Source organism: Papio anubis, chromosome 1 (assembly GCF_008728515.1).
Source record: "Papio anubis isolate 15944 chromosome 1, Panubis1.0, whole genome shotgun sequence".
In the NCBI taxonomy this organism is placed as follows: domain Eukaryota; kingdom Metazoa; phylum Chordata; class Mammalia; order Primates; family Cercopithecidae; genus Papio; species Papio anubis.
In genome coordinates, this window is record NC_044976.1 from 207,883,248 (window position 1) to 207,910,300 (window position 27,053).

Sequence of the window (27,053 nt, forward strand, 5' to 3'; positions counted from 1 at the left end):
GCCGGGGATGGTGGCTCATGCCTGTAATCCCAGCATTTTGGGAGGTGGAGGCAGGCAAATCACTTGAGGCCTGGAGTTCTTCAGCCTGGCCAACAAGGTGAAACCCGTCTCTACTAAAAATACAAAAATTAGCCAGGCATGGTGGTGGGTGCCCGTAATCCCAGCTACTCAGGAGTCAGAGGCTTGAGCCCAAGAGGTGGAGGTTGTAGTAAGCTGAGATCGCCCTACTGCACTCATATATATATATATATGTGTGTGTGTGTGTGTGTGTGTGTGTGTATGTATGTGTGTATGATATGTGTGTGTGTATATATGTGTGTGTGTATATATGTATATGTGTATAGATATAGCAATTTAGAATATTTATCTTCTAGAATATTTTCTGGCCAATAGATAAGTGACTTCTAGATTACCTATATGCTTTTGAGGCTTGCTTTGAAGCTGCTCTTTTGGTGGGTTTGCAATAATATTAACTTTAAGGCTAAGTTAGTTATATTTCTACAGTGTGCCATTCTGCTGTCTCTACTGTAGATCCCATGTACTCAATACATTTTAATTTAAATTATTCTTGGCTCTCTATGTGCTATGGGAATTACTAATCCTACACTTTCCAGGTAATTGTTTTTTCCTCAGAAATGTTTCTTGCTAGGTGGCATGGGTTTTCATTCTATGCATGCACAGATTAGTGGTCTGCTAATAACTCAGTGGCACACTATGATAATTTCTGTTCCTCAAATCCTAGATATCTGGCCCTCTCCTTGTCTCCTAGGGATGCTAGATTTCATCTTGCACTGCAATGCAGCAATTTTCTCCAGTTTGAAGGTATTAGCAGTGGCAAGATCTTCTTCATTTTCTTTACAGTCACATAGTCCTATGATACAAATTGGCCAATGTTTGAGTTCTTTCTTAATATTTTTCAGCTTTCTAGTTGTTTCCAGTTAGAGGACAATTTGGTGATTTGTTATTCTCCCACAGCTGGAATTGGAAATTGCCTTGAGCACTTCCTTTGAACTTCCTTCATGTATCAGGAAAATTTTGTCCATTGTGACTACAATTGTTCAAAATTGGAAACAATAGCTCATTTCTCATGTTTTGAAATTCTTGCATAGACATGAGACTTATATTCTGTAAATAGTGATTTTTAAATAGTAATGTAAGAAAATCTATAGTCAATGAAATCTGTTTTCTGGATAAAGTTAAGTAGACATTCTGAATTTAGGGTGTGGTATTGCCGGAGTTTCTGACATTCGAAGCCAGAGTAGTTGCAGAACTCTCTACCATTATCAGCAGCAATGGAGTGTTCACTGAACAAGCACAGCTCGAAAATGGAATTAATACTGTATTTAGACGGCTGATGAAAATAGTAATTTTAAAAATTACACAGTATATAGTAAACTGTCAATAATTGGTAACTTTTATTGCATAATTGATAGGGTGATGGTGTTTAGGAAAATAGATCTTAATTTTCAAACAAAAGCTAAATTTTGTTTTGTCTGTCCTATTACCATTCTTTATTTCTTCTTCACTCTTTCCCTTTCCTTCCTTTTTCCTTTCTGTGCTCCCTTTAATGAAAGCTGTGGATTGGTTCCTTTGTGCCTGTTCTGTCTACAGCCTATGAACTTAATTAAACTTTGCACATTTAGCATGAATTCCAACTGAAATATGACAATTTTTACTTAGTATACTATTTTCCCAAAATACTAGCAATGCAAAGTAAAGCTTCACCTGAATGGTGAATAGAAAATGCTCTGAGACCAGCCTGGCCAACATGATGAAACCCCATCTCTACTAAAAATACAAACATTTTAGTAGAGAGAACTCTTCAGATTTAGCAATCCAATACTCGCATTGTTCTTTGAAGAGGCCATCTTATACCGTACAAGCCCCTTTAGGCTGCCCTGAGTAGGTTTTCTGCCTTGTTAACGTTGGGGTCCCTCAAGCTCTAGTGTCCTATATTGACGGTCTTCTAGATTGGAGAAAGATGGGGCAGGCACATCCGCATTAAATCACATACTTGCTACAACACAGTTATGTATGAACTCGGGCACTGGATTTTCTACTATTTCATAAGGTCTCTTTGAAGTTTCAGTGTGGTTATCAGTCCTGGTGAAGATCTATCCAAACCTTATATTCCTTAGTTTCCTTCACAGCATTGGGAGAAGTTGACTTTCCTCATTAAAGATCATTTATTCTGTGAGAATCTTAGTCATATTTTATTATTTAATTGAATTTTTGATTACTGAATAAATTCATTCATGCATATATTCATTTCATGTGCTCATAAACTGTATACATTATTGTAATATAAAAATAATGAAAAAGCATAAAATACAAATTCCTCAAAGGAGTTTGTATTTTATGTACTCAATATAGACTTAAATAAATTTTGTTTCATTCTATAGGAATTTCCAAATCTCCCTTTCGTTTTGTGTGTGTGTGTGTATGTGTGTTTATCTCAAATTTATGTCACAGTGTTTTAACCCTACATTTCAATACTTGATCAAATAATGTCGCATCCAACCTGTATTTCTTATTATCTAATACAAACATTCTCTAGAGCTGCCTTATCAACTTTAAAGTGATTCTGACATATTTTGAATAAAATTGATTGAAAATGTCTTTTTTCCTCCTGAAAATGTTTGACATCATTTCTATGCACCTATAAATGTGATCTATATATGTATGTGTGTATACATACATTTTTATATATTATGGATATATAAAAAATATTTCATGTATATGATATATAACACATACCTATATGTATATATCCACACACATATATATTATTTATATATCTATTTTTCTATAGAATTTACTTCTTCCTGAGGTAAAATTCATCATGTTAAAATAACTATTTATAAAAAGCATTTAGTGGTGTTTCAGATGAGAAAATGATGGCATTGCCCTATGTGAATTAATTCCCCCTAACACAACCAGTCTGGTGTTTCAAAAAGTGTATAGTTCTCCTGAGTGTGTTAACGTTTTTAAATTCAATAAGAAATATCTGGCAAATAAAAATACAAATAAGCAATACATATGATTTATATGAAATAATCCTATTCCATTGAAAACATTTTTTCTGCTCAAGAAACTGAAGATCTGCACAGAATTAAGGGTTTAGAATATATTTTTCTATTTCCTAATCAAACTTTACATTGTTTATATTAATTATAATGAGTCTCAGAACCATTTACAATAAGCTGTTGTTACTTTCTTTCATATTAATGCATTCTCTCCAAAATGTTATATCTCCTCTTTTTCGCTAATCTGTTTTTCCACTAATTATTTACATTTTTCCTAGAATGTTCAACATAGTAAGGGAATATATATTCAAAATGATAACTTTGTATTATACGGATTCTCAAAGCATATTCCTTATAGTGCATAGTTATACATACACACATATATATTTTAATATATGCATATATATGTATCCACATTAATCCTAGGGGAGTATGGGTTGCAATTTACATGAAATGAATTTTGAAATTAGAACTAACTTTGAAAGAAAGGCAACATATCACATCCTACATGCTAATCATGAATAGACAGCACTAGAACATAAAATGTCATAAAATAATTTTTAATTATTTGCAGTCTAAATAACCGAATTGTTAACTAAAGCAAAATAGTAATTAACAATTGTATTGAATACAAGCAATAAATGAATAAAGCCTCAAAATGTGGCATTCTTTGTATACTAAATCCTTGATATCCCTGATACATTGATTCTAACTCCTAAATCCTCAATACACATTATTTTGTCATTACAATATTTTGTGCTGTATTGTTTTGAATAATATACTCATGTGAACATCAGTTTTCTCATTTCTTAGTGCCACACATTACACCCTGAGCTATCGTATATGGTCTTCTCTACCTGTTCTTACTGAGCTGGTGAGAATGCTTTTCACTTTTCCTCCCAATACTTTGTTAAGACCCAAGGTTAGTTTGAGATTTAAGGAAGGCATTCTTAGACTAGGAAAAAGATATCTCTGTTTTCTGCGGCAAGCACATTGAACTTCTACTGTGAATTTTGAGAAAGGTTTCAGCTATTGATAAAGTGTCACTCTATGTCTTATTAGGTGGTGCTATTCCACGTGTAGAACATATATACATCTACAAGTTCTGTATACATATGTTTATATTTCCTCAGGGGCATTAAAACAAAAATAATTTGTTTAGGATAAAGAAAATTCTATCGTCTGCTATTATCACATAACACTAGTACTCCGTTTTGTATATTAACAATGAGTAGGATCTATCTATACATTATATATATTACTTATATATATTATATGTATATATAATAAGGTAATTACAACCCCTACTCTGACTTAATTTTTTTTCTATTTTGTTTTTTTCTTTCAATATTCTAACATTTGTTTGCTTTAAATTTATATAAGTTTAGTCATTGAAATCAAGCTAATTTATTTAAATATTGAAAAATTATATTTATAAATCTCAAATTCTTGCCTCGAATATCTAATATGAACCTCGCCTGCAGATTACACCAAATGACAATGTGGGTACAAATAAAATAAGAGACAAAGTCTATGCTTCCTAATTATTGGATTTCACAATGTTTAAATGATGACAAGTTGAGGTCTTACAATCTAAGAGGAATTCAGATATGATTGCTGTTCAGGTTTTGTCATAATGTGTTTGTTTCTAAAAAGAAAAAACGAAATTAATTTTAAGTAAATAATTTTGTTGGATGAAAGAGTAGCTCTAGATATTATTTATGGGGAAGTTATTAAAATGGACGTAGGAAGTTAATGAATTTAAATGAGTAACATTATCTCTATGTCTTAGTTATAGCCAATGTATTTACACATCCTCAAGAAGTTGATAAAAAGTTTTTGTGGCCAATATGAACATTTCAATAAGTTATTTAAAATTATTTTTATTGCATTTTTATTTTGCTTACACAATCCAGAACATTTGCCTGATTGCACTGATCTCTAAGTCCCTTAAATTCACTTAATGGGCTGAAATGACAGCTGATTCTAATGAAATTTATGAATACTGCCTCAAAGCATGAGTAGTGGGTGCCATAGCCAGTTTCTTCCATTCTCATAGTTTCTAGGTAATTTTGTCTCTAAACTGTAAAGAGCAGTTAAAACGGGCCATTACTTATTTTTCTACCATAGAGCATTAGTGAAAGTATAAAATGCAAGTTGTAAAATATACATTCAAGTAAAACCTGTAATCTGTGTAATGCCTCGTCACATTAATACTTCCGCTGTCAGGCGTTCCTAAGGACTTGCATCGACTATGATGCACAATCTTAAATGTAAAAATTATTCTACATTAACACATGAATTCTTCATGTTTCCAGCAAACAACAGATGTCTTTTTCTCACCATCTGAATTAGTAAAATGAGAAGTAACTTGTTTGATAATTAAGATTCCTGTGTTATTATGTTGGTGTGCCATTAATACATAAAGTAGTCAATCTGTAGAATTGGTAATGCATGTGTGATTATGATTTATGAGCATAAATCAATTTATAGTTTATATGGTGTTGATTTTATTTCAAAAGAAAAATAAGAAATCATCTCAAAATTATTTATATAATATAAATATAAGGGAAAACTTACATAACACATAGCAAAAACATTTCATTAAATCCTTTTTAAAAATTGAACTATCTAAATATTCTGAATCTGTGGTCTGTTACGGAACTGGTACATACACATTTTGAAAAATTCCACAGGTAAATGGTAACCATAATCTAGGTTGGAAACCACAGCCCTGACTTAGTGTTCAAAAGAGAAATTCTCAGGTGGATTGGTCTTGAATAAGATATAAAATATAATCACATGTAGGAGACGACAAGAAGAAGGGTGACTTTACCTTGACCAGAAACAGATAGTCTGGCTATCATTGGAGGCTGCCAGAAAAATAAAATATTCATTTAGTACAGTAATAATAAGACAGGTTTTCCTGGTGAAAAGAAATCAAGGAGCAGTTATATGCTTGAGGCTACCTCGGATTTTGCAGCTTCATCTGCCGAGGGTCCCTATCTCTAAAAGCATGATACAGTATTTATCAGCCATATGTTTAGTGAATTGAATATATCTGAAACAGTGCCAATAGTTATGTACATTCTGCAGCAAAAAGACTGCTGGGCAAACATGATAAGTGCCAACAGAAGGTTGGAAATTTCACAATATATTACAAAGTTTTCCCACTACAAATTAAATAAGCTTTAATTATTAACTGTAAGACTCAGCTATCTGGAATTATACGTTTTATGGGAGTAATATATAGCATTTCCATTTACGCTAAAATGAGATTTTCATAGAAGAAGTAGGTTGGGAATTTTAGTAATTTCCATTGATTTACCAAACAATCCAAGGCACAAGTTCTCCCCAACCTTCTTCAAAATAAGATAACCTTTCTTCCTTAGCCCCACTGGAAATGGACCGAAGCAAATAGAAAAACTGTGAAATGTGGATTTGCTTTGTGGGGTAATCTGGTTATATGATTTAATTTTACATTTTTGTGCTATATTTTCTCACTTTGATTCTTTTAAAGATTGGAGTGAGCTACAAAAGACATTTTGTTACAATATTACAAAAAATGTTTTTGAGTTTGACAGGGTAAAAAATACAAGGCTACATGTGTAAACTTAGTAATTTCATTAAGTTATTCGTACCAATAAAATATAGCATAAATTAAGAATTTATTGATTATTGAGAAAATGAGTTCTTTAGAAATTTAAAGTATGGGGTTGTTTCGGAGAGTTGAATATATTTAAATACATATGTCTAATTAAACATTTGAACTGGGAATCCGATAACATGTAGGACTAAAGTAAATGTTCCTTATTAAATTGTGACCCTGCCTCTTTTTATGTTCTAATGAATAAAAAAATTCCTTTCACCTTTTGTATGTTTAAATTTATGTAATTACTGAGATGATGACTGGAGGTGGAGGGTGAGCCTAAAATCTACCAACCGACTTTGGTAGAGTCGGGTCAGTTTTTGTCCTTTATTTTCTTGGGTTATAATAGTAATATAATCTGTACATTTGTGATGAAAAATATATAAGATGTGACTATTTTAATTGGGACTAATCCTAAATTTTGTGGGCAACAGTGATACCCAACATTTTAATCAAAATGATTATATCTCAAACATAGTCAATCTCTTTATCTTAATTACCTATACAGTAATCCATCAGATTGTCAACAATACTACTAAATTATACACTCATGTAGATAGACAGATAGATAGATAGATGATAGATAGATTGATTGATTGATTAATAGTATTGACTTGCTGTTTTGACACTGTCCCATCATACTGCTGTAATCGTATTTTCACAGTTTAAATGCACCGTCTTCAAAAAATTGCGAGGTTCAATATTCTCCCCTGGCAATTCCCACAGATTTTTAAAAAATGTTTCTTTTAAAATGTTAAAAATATGTGGACTTCAAAAATAACAATGTTTCAAATAGAAAATAGTGGCCAATAAAATCTATAAAGTAACTATTAGGAAAACAATAACCATGAGAGAAGATTGCCTTTATCATATGTTTTCAGTTGAGTTTGTGTCTCTCAGGTTATGACCTCAGGCCTTGATAAGCAAGCTATGTTTTGATTGATAGCTTCTTTCTTTTATCCCACAAATATGTATCATGGACCTATTATGTGCTTATATTCTAGTGGGGTGATACAAAATAACTCCATTAGTCCACAAATAAATGTGGAGTTTCTCAGTGAGAAATCTGTAAACAAAACAAAACAAAAGGAAAATAATGCAGATCAGTTTCAGCTAGGAAAATGGATTCCTCTTTGCTTTCAATCAGTCTTTAATATATTTTTACTAATGATTTTTCAATAAGATTGTGAATATTTCATTATGATGATGAATATGGTTTGGCTGTGTCCCCACTCAAATCTCAGGTTGAATTGTAATAATCTCCACTTGCCAAGGGTGGGGCCAGATGGAGATAATTGAATCATGGCAGGCAGTTTCCCCCATACTGTTCTCATGGCAATGTATAAGTCTCTTGAGATCTGGTTTTATAAATGGGAGTTCCCCTGCACAAGCTCTCTTGCCTGCCACCATGTAAGACATGACTTCCGCCATGATTGCGAAGCCTCCCTAGCCGTGTGAAACTGTGATTCCATTAAACTTCTTTTTCATTCTAAATTACCCAGTCTCGGGTATGTCTTTATTAGCAGTGTGAGAATGGACTAATACAAAGATGATACTTAAGGCACATGGCTTTCTTATTTTCTGATAGAAAATAATATTTCTGAAGAGAATTCTGAGATTTGTGAGGACACTATTTTTTTCCCGATGATCAAGTCAATGATCGACATTTAGCACATTCTCAATAGTGTTTATGTTTGTTGAATAAATGAATCTCGTGTGTTTTGTGATAAATAAAATACTCAGCTATGTACATGTGAAGGGCATCCATTTTTATTTTATAACGTGAATAAGAAATTTCAATTATATAATAATTCATCCTGTTGTTAACAATCATAACAATATAAAATGAAAGTAAAAGGAACGTTTTTTACATAAAATATGTATTCAAACTGGTTCAATAAATTCTATCATCAAATTCTATGCTTATAGAATTTGTTATTGTACTTTAAGAAGTTCTTAGAAACTTTGGACAGAATTATAGCTTTAGAAGTCAAAGTGGTCTAAGGCTTTGACACAATATATTATTAGTATCCTAAGTAGCATACCCTAACTACCTAGACTTTTAAAAATTGTTTTGTAAACTTAAATATGGAATGCAGTGAAAATGTTTTGTATGCAAAAAGTACATGTTGTGTGAGCTTTTAAGTTAGCTAAAAATGAGGTAAACAAATGTAGAAACAAATATTCATTATTCTGCAATAAAATGCAAAATCATAATACACTAACTATTCTTTGCAATATATCTTTGTGTTAGTCTTGTATTCATCCTTATTCATATAAATGAACTTATTACTGTTATGAAATGTATAATGCATTGCAACGTATGATTCTAAAACTTCTCTGAATTTCCATTTATAATGCAGCTTCTAACTCATTTTTAATTGCTTAGAAAACTATGACTAAAAAGAAAAATGCTCCAAGAGGCTCTTTTATTTCAAGTCACTGACAATATGAATTCTCAGTGTAAATATTATTCAATGACAATCAAGACAGAGGAATGTTCAACCAGCTCGCAATTCTCATTCAGTGTCTCACGCTGCCTCTGTAAAAGCTTTTAAAACATGGATATTTAATCATTGAGAAGATTTTGCAGAAGCTGAATATTTGAGAAAGAATATTTGGATATTAGAATGCATGGATGCCTTATTATGCAGTTATTTTTCATGAATAAGTCACTCATGCATTTTTAGTATTCTAATTTCAAGACCATAATTCCATTTTAGAGCTGTATTTATTTAGTAAGTGCAAGCCTGAAAGTTCTTTCAAATTTAAAGAAATGTCATATAAAAACTCTTCAAGTATACATACCATGGCTACACTCCACTGAGGCTTATGTTCACTTTATCATTTAATCACATGATTTCAAAATAAGCAAAAAAAATACTTGTAATTCTCTAGACTGTGGATTTCCAAATTGCTGATTACCATTTCCTTGCCCATATCTCAATCATATATAATGTCACTGTATGTCATGTAGAACATAAACTATGGAAAATCTAGGTACGTACATATCTGTTCAAAACCAAGGATAGTATTGGTGCACTTTGAAATCCTTAAGATGCATTTCTAAAAATGAGAATAAATTATTTGTAAAATACCATGTGACTCCAAGGAAACCGGATAGTAAAATGTGGTGCAGCCTTTGATTTAGTGAGGAACCTTTTTATCACATCAATAAATCTCTTCCAACACATCTCTTCTGTAAAACTGATATTTTTCAAAGGATAAATATTTAAAGACAGAGACATGTATCTTAAAATCAGAACTGGGTGAGTCTAAGATCTGGGCCATGTTACAGCCATTGCAATAAAATCCTCCAGGTCACCTTCTGTGAACCTGAGAGAGGCACCTAATAATTTATGCAAATGTATTATCAGGAAACTGCTATCCAATTGCTACTACCAGTGAATAAATGAGGCCTCCAAGGTTTACTTCCGGTTTTCTCTCTGATATTAGACAAATTTTGATGCATTCCAATGGGAATCAAAAACTAAATTTAACATTCAAAAATATTAGATTATTTATCACATTTTGGCCCCGCTGCATATTTACTGTTATTGAAATTCAGGCTGCTTATTGCAGTCTGCAACCTGAGAGCAGGTTTGCAGGGAGTTTCCAAATGGAATTATGTGTACAAACTATTAAAATAACCCAAACTATTTACTACAGTGGCCTTGGTGTTTGCTCTCTTTAGCTCATTTGTCAGTAATCTCCATCCCCTTTTGCATCTATTTATATTTTTACCCTGAAGGATGTGTTTGAAAAGAATAGGAAGCCATCAAATTTTAAAAATTCTGCTGGAGTATTAAAGTACCAGCATTATATAAAGCTGTGGAATCCTATATATGGTATGTAAAAATCCATTTAAATATTTGCTGAATTAGAAGCAATGTGAAGTGAACTTTGGTTCAGATATTTGAGAAACATACATAAAAATAGTAGAAGAAAATGAATTTTATCAGCTGGAAACTTCCATGACTCTGATTTTGATGGTGGTAATGCAGATGAGCAATAATTGACTATGTGACCGGAGACAGGCACCTTTCATGCCTGTGTCAAATAAGAATATTGATGAAGTTACTTCCATTACTGAAGCTTGTGACTCATATCTTCCCCATTCTTACTTTGAAAATTCAATTTGAAAATATTTGAGAGAATCTTTTAAAATGCAACCCACAATTTTTGTGCTCTATAAAAATACTTTATCTCAATACAGAATGAGATCAAATGATGTATGAAATCCTGAGGAATAACAAATGGAAAAACAATCTTTAAAGAGATAGGCTTACATATATTTCTACAAATAGAAAAGTGTGTTGAAATACCAACTACCTAGCATACCAAATATTCTTTGATAATTACTAAACATTAACAATATATAATAGGTTGCATTTTAAAAATAAAACTCTAAAGCCTTGTTTTCACATTTCCTTAAATGGTTAGCATTCATTGTAGCCAAGTGTGTATTTGCTTAAGAAGCTTAATGTGCTGAGGGAAAGTAGCTCCTTTCCCAGTCTTGAGCTTTGATTTCTCTACAATAGTAACCAACAGAGCGAAAATTAACTTGTGTATGTCAATCCCAATAAATTAAAATTCACAGTTTTCTATGCTGATGTGTTAAGAGCCTACTTTCCTTTCCCATCTAAGCTCAGACATGTGAGCTAAGCAAACATGCCAAAATTGCTAGTCCCTTAAATCTGGACATTACTAATGAATAGACCGTGATCCTTATACCAAGGTTAATAAACCTATTTATATTATATTATATTATATTATATTGAAGAGGAACATAAGAATAAATATAAACCATAGACTGAGAGCATATCCTATTCTAGAACACATTATTTTCAAGTATTCTGGAGGAATCTGCACCATTTTAGTTCAAAGAAAAGCTAATGAACATTAGATACCTAGTTTGGTATTTTAATTTAAAGTAAGCATATGCATTTTCATAACCAATGAAGGAAGTAGGCTTACTTGAAGATATTACATGTGTGTAAAACTATGTACATATTATTTTAGAAAGTCAAAGGAAAGTCCCATTCCTTTCCATTAAGCAGATCAGGAAAAGGATATGAAGAAGGAAGAACCTGACTAGTACAGATTACTTCAAGAAGACAAGTTGGTGCCTGTTGCTTCTCTGCCTTGGCATTTGAGTGTTAAAGGAAAATGTACTAATCTTTTTTCTCTCAAATTTAATTGTACAGATTTGCCTCTATGAGCCAATATTTGTTCCAGGCATTGAGATAACAAGTGCATTACTGTCCCAAGAAGATTAGATAATACCTAGAGTTGATGAGTAAGAAAGATCAAAGATAAGACACATCTTATAATAATGAAACTTTGGAATTTATTATTAGAAGTTCTCAAGAGCTGAATCAACATTTTCTAACATAAAATTTGGTTGTTCTGAAAACACACAAAATCAAAAGTCTGCCTAGAATCCTCTCAAGTGAATTAGCACCTCCACACATAATTCAGAGCTCTTTGGGGATATAAGTAATCAATTTATCTTCTGTTTACTCAGCACATTAAGCATGTGCTCAGACATGTGAGCTAAGCTTGTTCCTTAGAGGAAATATGATTCTTTCAGTGAGACAGAAAAGAAAACTAAGTAGCTGCTTTCCAAATCTTGAGCCTTGATTTCTCTACAATAGTAACCAAGAGAGTGAAAATTAACTTGTGTATGTTAATCCCAATAAATTAAAATTCACAGTTTTCTATGCTGATGTGTTAAGAGCTTGCTTTCCTTTCCCATCTAAGCTCAGACATGAGAGCTAAGCAAACATGCCAAAATTGCTAGTCCCTTAAATCTGGACATTACTAATGAATAGACCGTGATCCTTATAGCAAGATTAATAAACTCATTTATATTATATTATGTTATATGGAAGAGGAATATAAAAATAAATATAAACCATAGACTGAGAGCATGTCCTTTTCTAGAACACATTATTTTCAAGTCCTCTGGAGAAATGTGCACTATTTTAGTTCAAAGAAAAGCTAATGAACATTAGATACATAGTTTGATATTTTAATTTAAACTAAGCATATGCATTTGAATAACCAATGAAGGAAGTTTTCAAGAGCTAAATCAACATTTTCTAACATAAAATTTGGTTGTTCTGAAAACAGACAAAATCAAAAGTCTGTCTAGAATCCTCTTAAGAAGTGAATTAGCACCTCCACACGTAATTCAGAGCTCTTTAGGGATATAAGTAATCAATTTATCTTCTATTTGCTTGTGAATGTATTAATTATTTACTTATCTTTCTTTTCCGTCTCACTGAAAGAATCATATTTCCTCTTAGCAAATCTAAAATCACTTTACCTTTTGTTTTGGCCTGATTCTTTCTGTCAGATAAAAAATATTTATTAACGTCATATATTCAATATATGTTAGCACTGTTATCTATCAGAAAAGAAAAACAAATCCCAGACCATTATTCCATTTTTTTTTTCCACATGATTTCAGGCCATGTCCAGAATTAGGAAAGTAAGAGAGCTTGAATACTATACTTTAATAAAGTAGAACTGGAATAACATTGATAAACATACAATTAGATTATATTCTTGACTTGCAAAAAATACTCTCCATAATAAATATACAGAAATAATTTTATTTTGAACATCTTATATGTCCTTTACATTAGCTTTGCTGCTTCCGTAAGCTGTATTTCAATAGCATGCATATTGGAGTCAACTTTTATTATGTGAGAAGGATCAGATGCTTGATATTAAGCAAATGTATTACTTGAAGGTATTTTATAGTCTGTCAGGCAAATAGTTTTTAATTTAACCCCCCAACAAGACTATTAAAACTTAAGAAATGTAATTTTCCATTCTTACCAAGAAATACTGATATTTGCCAGCAAATACGTGAGTAAATACCAAGGTTGCTGAATTGTTTTATTAACAGCGTTTTCAGCAAGCATTGCTACAGAGACGTTTCAGGCAAGAAAACATTTCTTAGCAGATGAGCATTTTTGAACTTGCCCACACTGCTTACTCTATTCCACAGAATCCTATGGGAGAAGGAGTGTGTATGAAAAAAGATAATTTGAAACTATTGTAAGTGGTACAATGGAAATAAATTCAGTTGGAACTGGTTCATTTCAACATTAATCAGGCTTCATGGGGTGCTTCCTCAGCGACAGAAAAGATTGCCCAGGGAACAAAGCCTCATCACAATGCTGCTAAGGGAAAAGCATTTCTATGCTACAAAGCTGCAACTGAAATATTTACTGGTCAAGAGAGGCAACTTATCTGTACTAGAGTCAAGGAAGAAATTTGTTTTTCTACTGTAGAAAGCAAGCATTAAATTGCCTAGTTACTCTCTGGTTAGCTGAACATCTGGCATCAGTTTTGTGTAAGTTGATCAGAGATCATTTGTTTCTCTTGGTAAACTGATTCACATACTCGAAAATGCTTGATAGTGCCAACGTCTGAGAGAGTATTTGAGTGACAGAAAGCTATTTCTTGACCAGAACAGCCATGGCACTAGTAGATATGTTACTGTATAGATGTATATCGATATGTTACTATATGGACATACAGTTGACTATTGAACAATGTGAAGGTTAGGTGCTCCAACTCCCATGCAGTAGAAAATTCATGTATACTCTTTGACTCCCCAAAAACTTAACTACTAATAGCCTACTGTTGACCAGAAGCCTTACTAATAACATAAACAGTCAATTAACACAAGTTTGCATGTTATATGTGTTATATTATTATAAGAAAGTGAGCTAGAGAAAAATAAAATATTATTAAGAAAATCATAAGGAAGAGAAAATATATTTACAATTCATTAAATGGAAGTGTGTCTTCATATACATCTTCATCCTTGCTGTCTTCACATTAAGTAGGCTAAAGAGGAGGAGGAAAAGGAGGAGTTGGTTTTGCTATCTCAGGGGTGGCCGAAGTGGAAGTGGAAGGGGAGGGAGGAGACACGGGCACATTTAGAAGTTTTATTGAAAAAAATCCCCATATAAGTGAACCTGCACAGTTCAAATCCATGTTGTTTAAGGGTCAACTGTACATCTAGAAGAATCACTATTGAATATTAGGCATGCTTCCTCTTACAAATAAAGAGTGGGGGAGAAAAAAAAACATAAACCAAGACCCATTATGTTAGGCTTTTACAAAATGCAAATCTGTCTTGATTTTCATTCAGAGTATCTTCTAAGACCCTTCTCCGAGGATGTCACTTTTACCTGCTCTTGCTGCCCAGTACTATCAGCCATAATCCTCTGATTAAGAAGGCAGATTGAGGTGCCTTCTTATTCAGAGAGATTATTCATGTGATGATGGGCACATGCCAATTCTTACAGGGATCAGAGAAAAAAAATAGAGAGAGAAGTCCTGGAGAATGAGTGTCCTCACTTTTGCAAACCAGTATTTTTAAAAACTTAAAGGAGAAAAGTTTTCATCAGTAAACTCTGGTCCTTTCCTACTTTGTATTGACCACAAAGAACATTCAGTTGGAAAGGCAATCAGATTTTATTCAGTGGCCAAAGAACGAAGAGGAGCTTGTGCTCCAAAGGCACCTTCTACCCGGGCAGTGGGAAGTATGGGAGTTTTGAAGAGTTGGATGCAGGTTCGGGTAGGAATGTAAGCATGTACAGGGTGGAGTTCCAGACATTCAGTTACAGTTAATGACATGCTTCTTCATACATCATATGTACACAAAATGGCAGCAATCTTCTCTTGGGGAAGAGCTTTTTGGTATTACAATAATATGTTAATGATCCAACAATAACAAGGTCACCTGCTCTGGTGTGCACCAATGTCTAGTAGGTTTGGATGTCTGATATTTGGCATGGGGTCCGGAGAGTTAGGCAGTTTGTGGCATTCAGGCCACCTGGTTTCCTTAAGCAGCTGTGTCTATAGATACACAGACTAAAGAAAAACTGTTAAAGTTTGTCTACAGTCTCTGCTCTGGTTTTTCCCAGTGACAAGGTTAGGCTTGACTTTACTTAGGATTTCCCTTAAAGTTTCATTGCTGGTCATTTGGGGACAATAAATAACCTTCCCTTTGACTCTGGCCTGAATGAATCTAATAAATAAATAAATACTGGAGTTTATTTAATGTAGTTTTTTTATAATTTTTTTTTTTTTTTTTTTTTTTTTTTGAGATAGAGTCTTGCTCTGTCGCCCAGGCTGAAGTGCAGTGGTATGGTCTTGGCTCACGGAAACCTCCCCCTCCTGGGTTCAAGCAATTCTTCTGCCTCGGCCTCCCTAGTAGCTGGGATTATAGGCGTGCACCACCATGCCTAGCTAATTTTTGTACTTTTAGTAGAGACGGGGTTTCACCATATTGGCCAGGCTGTTCTTGAATTCCTGGTCTCATGATCTGCCCACCTCGGCCTCCCAACGTGCTGGGATTACAAGTGTGAGCCACCATGCCCAGTCATTTACGATTTTTTATTCTTTTCCATTGCTAATTGTATTTGCCATAAATTGCACTTATCTGCAAAATTGATGACAGTGATAATTTATTTTTGAGTTTAGAAGTGGAGGTTTAACAGGCAAAAGAAAAAAAGGAGAACAGTCCTCTCTCTTGCAAGAGAAAGGGATAGCCAAATGGAAATCTGGCAATTCTAATTTTAAAAAATGTATCTGCCATATTTTGGACACCACTACACAGCAGACACTGTGACAGGTCCTTTGTATATATTTCCTCTAAGCTTCTTAACAAACAAATTAGGTAAGTATTGATAACCCCACTTTAAACATCATGGGCCAAGGAGAAAATTGGTTATAATGTATGTATTCATGCACTTCATTAATTTATATTAAAATAATTTTTTGTGGTAGGTGAGGGATTTAATAGGAAACAAATGTTTGTTTTCATGAGGTTTGCATTGTTGTTTTTGTTTGGAGACAGAAATAACTCATAGTCAAGCAAATGAAATAATTACAAAATATAAAGGCTGTAGAGGAAATAAAATGTTCCATATTACCATTTTCATATTACAATATTCATATTAACAAGTTAATATTCATATTAACAAGTAACATTTAAGGGACTAATAAATTGATGGGCAAATAACAGGTTGATATGTAATTTGGAGAGAAGGAAATTATAGGCAATGTAAATATCATGGACAAAGACCCTGAACTATACAAAAGCATGGCAAACTCAAACAATAGAAAGAAACCCAAAGTGGGTGAGGAAGAGAGGCACACTGTGAGGGATTATTAGGCTAGTCGGGTGTGCTGTCAAGCTGTTCTAGGTTGGAAAAATATTTCAATTTACTTTTTGAAGTGAGGCCTCGATTGGGACAATTTTACGGTCTTATTCACATTTTAAAAAACATGGATCTTGCTACTTAGTGGAAAACGGCATGATACAATCATGAAGTTAGAGGACTCACTAAAACAAGGGCCTACGATCAGTCCTTGAAGAGTAACGTCATGCAAAAGTTGGATGGAGTGGAGAACAAGGGAGTATCAGAAAGAACAAGAAAAGGAGGTGACATTAAGACAAAAAATCAATAATATTTTAAGGAAAGGGTGGTCATCTGTAACATTATGCTTAGGTCACCTAATAGTAAGATAAAACAATTTACAGTGATCTCCCCTTCCTCGTGGGAAATATGTTCCAAGGCCCCAGGTGGTGCCTGAAACCTTGGATAGGACCAGCCCTGGCGTATACTGTTTTCTTTCAATCTGAGAACCAAGAGAGCTGCTAAGTAACTAAGAGGAGGGTAGCATTTAGAGAGTGGATCCACCGGACAGAGGTAATTCGCATCCTGGGAAGGACAAAGCAGGACAGTGAGAGATTTCGTCATGCAAGTCAGAACAGAGTGGAATTTAAAACTTAGGAATGGTTTATTTCTGGAATTTTCCATTTAGTATTTTCAGACTATACTTGACCATGGGTAACTGAAACCACGGAAAGTCAAATTGCAGATGAGAGATATGGGGGACTACTGTGCATCATCAAAGGTATTTTTACAATGAGAACATCAGTTTCAAAGACTTGAAGGTGTGGGTCTGGTAAGGCACAGCCTACTACTACAGGATAGGACCTTCTTTACTAGACACACAGCAAATGATTCCCTCCCAAACCCTGTCCGACTTACCACTTGCTTTCTTGGACACTCCTGGTACTTGAAGGTGTGGGTCTGGTAAGGCACAGCCTACTACTACAGGATAGGACCTTCTTTACTAGACACACACCCTCCCAAACCCTGTCTGACTTACCACTTGCTTTCTTGGACACTCCTGGTACTAACCCTGGAGTGTTGGGTTCTTTGGAAATTGAGGCTGAGGTAGAGTTAGAAGTGTAAAAGATTTAGTGGAGATCAAAGCTCCACCTTTCATCCCTCAGAAAGATTTTTCTTTTTCTTTTTTTTTTTTTTGTTCGTAGTGACAGGGTCTCAGTTTGTTGCGCAGGCTGGTCTCCAACTTCTGGCCTCAATCAATCCTCCATCCTTGGCCTCCCCAAATTTTAGGATTACAGGCATGAGCCACTGTGCCTGGCCTAGAGAGATTATTTCACTAAGAAAATCAGAACAAGTAAGAAGAGAAAAGAACTAGTTCATTTGTTCACCATCAGCATAATCAGAGTTAGTTGTTTTTTTTTCCCTTTGCTGGTGGATCATTTCTGTTAAATAATAAAATAGTGCAATGTCTACCAATAATTTTGATTTCACATGTGGTCCCCATATACCTCTAATTTCTTCCAAATTTCTCTTTTCCCTTTGGACAAAAAATGTCTCCAAATGTGTCACCTTACACCCAACTTTCCTCCTACCTTTCTGAGTCCCTCGCCTCTCCGTTCCTCTAAAATGTAGGTGTCCGATGTGGTAGACCCTAACCACATGGATCTAATTTGATTCGAAATAATTAAAATTAAACATATTTAAAGTGAAGTTCCTGAGTCACACATGAATCACATTTAAAGTGCATTTAAGGCTGGGCACAGTAGCTCATGCCTGTAATCCCAACACTTTGAGGGACTGAGGCAAGAGGCTTGCTTCAGGCCACGAGTTTGAGACAAGCTTCAACATAGGGAGACTCCATCATAGTGACCTCAACATAGTGAGACCCCATCTCTACAAAAAATAAAAAATAAAAATAAATAGGTGAATAAAGTGCATTTAATTACCCCATGTGCCTAATGAATACTCTATTGCTCATTTCTCTCATTGCACCAAATTCTGCTGGAGAGTTCAGAATATCACCTACTCAGAATCTCAACTGATACATTTTTTTAAGATACCCACAGCTAATCCATCACCATCAGAAGTTCGTTTACCCCTTTGTCAAGATTGCCATGGCCAGCCCTATCTCATTAAATGGCACCAGCAGCTACCCAGTTAATCAACACGCCCCTCCCACAAAAACAAACAAATAAAAAACAACAACAACAACAAAAACAGGTCTACTGTTGTTTCAACTTCCCCACTTACCACCTGACATTAAATTTATCAGCAAATCTCAGGAGCTCTACCTTTCAAATATATTCAGCATTCAACTAGATCTCATTAACTTCATTGCCAAAATTTTAATAATTTACCATTATTCTTACCTAGTAACATTTGCATTTGCATCCATTCTTCTGTTCTCTTCTATATTCCTTTTCATACACAGCAGCAGAGTAATCTTTCAAAAATTTAAATCAAACTACATCATTTGCTTTTTCAAAACTCTCCAAAGGCTTGCCAGCATATTTGGGGGAAAAAAATCCACACTCTGCACATAGCTTATAAATTCTACATAAAATTGTCCTTTCCTAAATTCCAGACATCTTATGCCACATGTGAGCTCTTGCCCAGCCTTGTGGGCTACCTGTTGGTTCCTCTAACACTTCCTTGCTTTTGCGCTGGCTGCTCTCACTGCCTGAACTTTCTTCCCCCAGATCAATATCTAGTTTATTCTTTTATTTTAATTCTGTCTCTGTTTATATATTGTTTCCTCAGACTGGTCTTCCATGAGGACACCATGTAAAATAACATTTCCTCCATTCGGGTGGGTAGCTTCATATCAGTTTACCTGCTTCATTTTTCTTGTTAGCACTCACCACTTCCTTCAGTTATATTTCCTTCTTTACTGCCTATTTCTCACACTAGAATGCCAACCCAGAAAGAACTGGAACTTTCCCTTTCTCATTCAGTGTTGGCCTATGGTGTGTGCTCCATAAATATCTGTGGCATTACTGAGTGAATGAGAGCATTACCATGAGATTGCAGAACCCCAGTAAAAGTATATAGTCCAAGGAGACTTGCATCCTTGGGATTTTGTTAGGCTATTAACAGGAAATGAGGCATCATTCTGATTAATGCCAAAAAAGAGAAGATCCGTTCCTTTCCTGTTTGTCTGGTACAGCGTTGTGTTTCTTATTCCTTCATTTTTCTAAATTTTATCTTATTAAATATTGACAAATTATAATTCTATATATTTATGGGATACCAAGTGATGCTTTGATACATGCAGATAATGTGGAAGAACTGGCCCAAGCTAATTAACATACCTTCCACCTCACCTACTTACCATTTATTCATCCTTTCTGAAACTTTGTGTGCTTTGAGTAACACTTCCCTATTCTCCCCACCCTCAGCCTCAGGTAACCACCATTCTGTTCTCTGCCTTTATGAGCTGGATTCTTTTAGCTTCCACGGATTTACATTCCAACATAAAGGTGTCCGTGCTTTGGACTCAAGGCCATGTACAATGTGTTGTTGTTTTCAATGAAAACACTAGAATGGAAGCAGTTGTTATAACTGATGAACACCAGATGTTACATTTCTCACTAGTCTATAAGACCAGACACACAAAGATCTAATTATGTCCCATCGCTTCCAGCAGTGTCTGACTGTTTTACCCATGAACAACATCCTGCATCCCTGTGAGTAGCAGAAATTCTAAATAGTTAAAAACTGCCGAAGTGATAGGGAGCTATTGTTAAAATATTTTATTTTACGGGGATAATTATTATTATAATGACGATGCTGTCCATACCTTATTTTCAACATGTATTATTAGTTGTAGTAGACAGAGCTTTGTGTTTATGCTTACTTAGAGTCAGGTTGGTTATTTAAAGTAATCTAGACCCAAATAATTAGATAGACTTCTACATCGTATTGTCTATAGGAAAGTTAATTACATCCATCCAGTGCACACGTTTATTATTAACTGATAAAAAGGAAATGGCAAAGGGAAATTGAATTTTTATGCATAAATGATTGCTAACAATCTAGAGGATGCGAGTGAGATTTAGGATTTCATTTATAGTTACTTCTTGGCTTCTTCCAATTATTTTCTCCAGTTTCAAGATTCTAGAATTATTCATTTTCCTTCTATTACATTACTATTAAAAAAGCAGACTTTAGTAACCATTTATATTCAATGGTTCATTCAACAGATAAAATAAAGATGAGTTTACTTTCAGTATTATGCCATTTTTTCCTCCCCCCAGACAAAACAAAACATGAAAAGAATATAGACATTCCATAATGTCAAATTTTGTTTTTAAGTTTGAAAAATGCTTTGATATTTATGGCCTGAAACCCTCATTACCATTTGTTTAATATGTGTCAACTTTTATTTTGTATGAGGAAAATCATTTGTTTAGAACTGATTTAATATAAGACGTTGAAGCCGCGTCATATGATAAAACTTGGGAAAATAATCCATTGAATATTTTTCACAGAGCATATAGATGTTAAAATGCAGAACCAGAAACACATTAGATTTGGAACTTAACATGCAAAATGAGGATATTTGTTTTCCTTCCTCAAAGCTGCAGTTCAGAGCTTGGGAACGCTAACAGACGACTCACTGTTAGAGCCATTGGGTCTCGATTTTCTTCCCCCAAATTAGATGTCCCTAATTATACTAGCAGTTTTATGGCTCCCAGTGTTTCAGTCTTTGTTTTAGCTGTGTTGTGCTTGGAATGCCAAATTATTAGGACCCTGAATAGTAGATCATCGAGGGCACCTTTGCCTGGGGAACCATTGTCCACAGTTTAATCACCTGCCACACATAGTAGAAATGAGAATGAGAGCTTTACCTGCTTAACCCTTACATTCTCGCATTTAAAACTTAGTTAAGACGGAAACTAAAAAGCACAGAAATAATGCAAATGTGAGAATCATGTAGTGAAAACTCTATTGTAAAACTTCTTACCCCGCCCCCACGGGTAATACTATACAAAATGCATAAAGCTTCTGAAATGCATACAACAGTTTAAAACTTTTATAAAGATATGGATGTTGTGTTAGGAAGAGTCCTGAAACAAAGTCAGAATCCCTGGTGTCCAGTTCCGTTCCTGCTTCTGAAAGGGTATATGGCTGGGTAAGATGTTAAGCCTTTCTTTCATGAACTTCCTTTATGAAAGAAACTTTCATGAAAACTTTCTTTCTGTTTCCATGTGAGCTGTAAGTTTTCATATGAGTAACATAAAGGGGGTGACTAGATTTCCTCGAAGGTTGCCATCGTTTTTGGAACCTAGTGGGTGCATTTAACTGAGCCTGAGGCTGCGCCTGCGCTATCAAGAAACAAATGGTGGAAAAAAGGAAATGAATACAATCGGGGGGTTTTCCTTGTGACACAAAAATGTATTTCAGACTTGTAAAAGATAAAACGAGGATAACAATGTATGTTTTTTGTAAAGTTCCTGCATGTTCCGGTAAGTTTGCGCGTCATCTGATATTTGTTGTGCGTCATCTGATATTTGTTGTGACAGTTAATTTGGCCAACAGTCCATAGTCAAGGTTAGAATTTAATCTGCAGAAATGTATAAAACACTGTGATTTCACCACCTGTAAAAAGTCAACCAGTCTTCTAACTAATTTAGCAATTTCGTTTACACATCCCTTATACAAATGACTACATAGATCTCAATTTTTTCAAATGTTGTTGAATATTCCCCTTAATCTACCCTCTGGTTCTTTCATTAACAAGTTACATAAAGTGTAGACAGGCACAAACATGTAACTTTTGGCTTGAGAACTGTACTTTATCAATATTCTGGATCCACTTTGCACCAAATGCCACTTAGACTCTACTCACTAAGTAAAGTAACCTACTGTCTTAGCATTTTGATGCTTTGGCATGATGACATTTGCCTTATTATAATTTATTTAAGTATATGCCTGTGTTAAAATATTTCAGGGAGCCAAAAAGTTGTTTCCAACACATCAGCACAGGCCAGATACCAGGGCCACTGTGTGTGAATTTGCCTTGTCTCTTTCAAAGCTGATTTTTTTTGATGCTGAGAGCTTGACCATGGTGTTGTGATGCGCCAACATTTAATTTACAAATCGCGTTACGTCTTGATTCTGTCACCCCGCATGTCTGGAGGTGAAGGGCTGAGGTATGGAAGTGAAGTAGATCTGGATCCCTTCCACGTTCCTGCAGTGCTCAGCCATCTGTGAAAAGCATTGTCTTGCTGTGTTGTGAAATGTGCATTTCCTATCTGTTTTCCCATTACTAAATTGTGTCACTTCATTGTATAATGAGAAACCAAGAGCATTGTAGTGGTAGCACGGAGAAGAAATACTTTTCTTATAATTTTGGACTCTTACCATTTTTCTTTCATTTTTTCCTTCTACAGAATCAAGGGTGGCCACCCTGTTTTATGAAAAGAAGTGCATTAGGTGTGAAATACTGGAATACAACATACCATTACGGACATGTCGCCCTGGCATCCTGAAAGCCTAATTTGACTTGCCATATGGCCAATGTGACAGAGAGAGTGATCATTGAATACTGACAGAGCCCTGACTGCAGACTCCACTGTGCCCCTCCTGGCTCAGTGTCCTTCTAATGACACAACTTTTCAATGTATTTCCAGGCCAATCAATTTCATCTTCTCTACAGTCACATGTGTGCATTTAAAATGTCAAGTATATGTTCTAGATTGAGCTTCCTATCTTATCTGTCTTATTTCTCCTTACCACCCACTGTTGATTCATCGTCAAAGCAAAAATGTTTGTGGAACCAAAATGATGACAGGTTCCCAGTTTTCTTTATATCGGTTACTGTAGGAATAGAGTTTATTGCAGCAACCCTAGTACCTCGTTCAGTGTCTTCCATTTAGTGTACCTATATGTATAAATTAAATTGAATTGAATTCTCTTTTCTATTGCAATGGTTTTTGTTTTCTTATTGCAATGTCGTGTTTTTCTAATTATCCTCTCCCTATTCTTCTGTGTCTTTTACCTAGGCATTATTGGCACTGGACTGCCAACTTTGGATATGTTTTCTCATTTTGTACTTGTTTCTGTGTTTTATATTTCTGCTTATATTGCAAAGGCTTTCAATTCATGGCACTATCTTTAGCCCTCTCGTTACTCAGTATAGTGCACACTGTAGAATGGCCATTCTGTATATTGTCTGGATGACATGCTGCTGTATGAACATAACCCAAGCTTTTTCTTTCCCAGGCTTCACTTTCATTTCCTTTCTGTTTCATTTCAAGTCCACACAATACTCCTTATTTCCAGGGATCATTTTCTGAAGCTGTGGATAGACTTCAGGAGAGAGCTAATTTAGTACGCCTAAAGCAGCATAATTTAAATGTGGAAGGCACTGTTTTTGTATTCAGTTGGTTAATGGGTGTACTTTTTCAATGCTGAAGTAGGAATAGTGCCAGCAAGCAAACTTTACGGAGAGTACATGACATGCTTTTCTGTCTTCTAGTTTCTACTGATTCATCAGAAAGGGGCATTGTTCTATGATCCTTACTGCAGTTTCCAAGCAGATCTACATTCCATAGCTTCCTCATTTCAAATGACCAGTTTATCGCTAACTTCAAAAATGTGCTCTGTGTCACTTTTTAAAACAAATCAGAATCTTCCATGTGCTAACTTTTCCATGCTTTTGAAGTTGCTAGAAGCTTGATAACATGTCTTCTGTAACTCTTAGCTCTCTTTATTTCTAGAGCACAGTGTGGTATTGACAAACATAACCGTTTACTATTCTAACACTTTGTACCTAACTGAAAGAAGGGGATCTGATTTTGCAAGGAAAAACCCAGAAAATGTATCACACATCAGAGGATAAGCAAGGGCTGCCTGAAAGCATTTCATATAATATTTATTGGAAAAGTTAAAAGCAAAACTACTGAATTGATCTCTCAAAGCAGATTTCTAAGTTACAAAATACAAAGGATTAATACTGTGTGAAGTAGTAGAGTTCTGTTGTATGAATATGGTAGCTCAGAGCTCAAAACCCACAGTAACGTGGATTTCACAAAAGGCCTTATCATTTAGTTGGGGAGAATTTTTACACAGCCGACAGTGTTCCTTTAAAGCGTGTTCATGAATGCTGTCCGATCACCCCACAGATGGTGAAAATGTGTCCTCCTTCTGAATAAGAAGCGAGCACCCAGCAGGGGTTATAGGAGGGTTTCAGTTCTAATTGGAGGCAAGTAGTTCTATATCTCCTGGTTCACCCAGCATATTCATGGAGATCAATTTTTTTTTAAGAGATGGTGTGTCACTCTGTCACTGAGGTTGGGGTACAGTGTCACAATCACAGCTCACTGTAGCTTTGACTTTCTGGGTTCAAGCGATCCTCCCACCTCAGCCTCCCGAGTGGCTGGGATTAGAGGCACAAGCCACGGTTCGTGGCGGGAAATCAATTTGGAGACAAAAAGGTATAAAGTTAACCTATTTTCTTATCCAAGGAATCAATAATATTTCAAAAACCAGTGAATATTTATGTCTGAGAAAAAGTGTTCCTCATTTTTTCCTTGTCTCTCTGCTGACTGAACTGAGAATCTAGGTCTGAAGAACTGCAAAGGATCTTTAAAATTAAGCACTTTTAAAAGCCTTGACATTTTGTATAATTATTCAGATGGACCGCTTGTTCACATTTCTTAAAGGTATTGATAGTTAACTGGATATCCGCAAGTCTGACTCTCTCTACCATAAGTGGAAAAAGAGACTGGAGAGTAATGAGTTTCTATAAGACTGAAAGGAAACCCTGTATATATTGATCTGCTCTCATACTGCTGAGTTCTTCGACAGGTTCTTAAAGACACAAAGAAATCATGGGCTGGTTGCATAGGAGGTCTGCAACGAGCTCCTGAAATCACATCTTTAAAAAGGCAGCTCAGAACATTGGCTGTTTGGAGAAAGCAGGTCCTCCCAGGGAGGAAGAGCAACACTTCTCCTGAGCCTCATACTGTTAGATAGATCCCCAAGCAACGGAAGCAGCTTCAGATGTACTTGCTATCTGTAACTGGTCATTTTCTCCACAAAGCAAGGTGACATGATTTGGAACTCTCTATGAGAAGCCAAGGAGGTAATTCTGAATCATGTCATCTCACAGTTATGGCAAGACGATTCTGTAGGGGAGAACACATAACTTCTTTTCTTTCCCTTTTTGGGTTCTTAGTTGAGACACTCTGCTGAAAACAAAAGTCAGTTTAAGAAAACAAAAACAAGTGGCTGGGCGCGGTGGCTCACGCCTGTAATCCCAGCACTTTGGGAGGCCTAGGCGAGCGGATCACCTGAGGTCGGGTGTTCGAGACCAGCCTGACCAACATGGAGAAACCTCGTCTCTAGTAAAAACACAAAATTAGCCAGGCATGGTGGCCTATGCCTGTAATCCCAGCTACTGGGGAGGCTAAGGCAGGAGAATTGCTTGAACCCGGGAGGCGGAGGTTGCTGTGAGCTGAGATCGAGCCATTGCACTCTAGCCTGGGCAACAAGAGTGAAATTCCATCTTAAAAACAAAAACAAAACAAAACAAACAAAAAAACCAAGCAGACATTTATTAACCCGTGTTGTACCCATTATGCAGGAGAGAGAGACCTCAGTTCAAAAATTATTTCTTTCAAGTCAGTGGCTTAAGGGCTTTGCTCAAATAGTATTTTTTTTCTCCCCAACAAATGATGCTGGAACAACCAGATAACCATATGCAAGTAATGAAACTGGACCCCTGTCTCATAACATATACAAACATTAACTCAAAATTGATCAAAAAGCTAAATGTAAGAGCTAAAACTATATAACTCTTGGAGAAAATATTGAAGTAAAGACAACACTGAATTCTTTTTTTTTTTTTTTTTTTTTTGAGACGAAATCTTGCTCTGTTTCCCAAGCTGGAGTGCAGTAGCACGATCTCAGCTCACTGCAACCTCTGCCTCCCAAGTTCAAGCGATTCTCCTGCCTCAGCCTCCCCGGTAGCTGGGACTACAGGTGCCTGCCACTATGCCCAGCTAATTTTTGTATTTTTAGTAAAGACGGGATTTCACCATATTGACCAGGCTGGTCTCGAACTCCTGACCTTGTAATCTGCCCTCCTTGGCCTCCCAAAGTGCTGGGATTACAGGTGGGAGCCACCGCGCTGGGCCTGCTCGAATAGTATTTTAACAAAGAGCCATAAATCCTATATAGCAACAAGACAAAGGAGAG

General features: G+C 35.3%; 1 long non-coding RNA gene across 1 annotated transcript; it reads left to right on the forward strand.

Annotated features, from left to right (window-relative positions):
• The first annotated feature begins 16,026 nt into the window (after positions 1–16,026).
• Positions 16,027–23,765, forward strand: LOC103880544. Its single transcript, XR_641643.3, has 2 exons — positions 16,027–20,533; positions 23,243–23,765. It is a non-coding gene; the product is annotated as an uncharacterized LOC103880544 (long non-coding RNA).
• Positions 23,766–27,053: the final 3,288 nt, after the last annotated feature.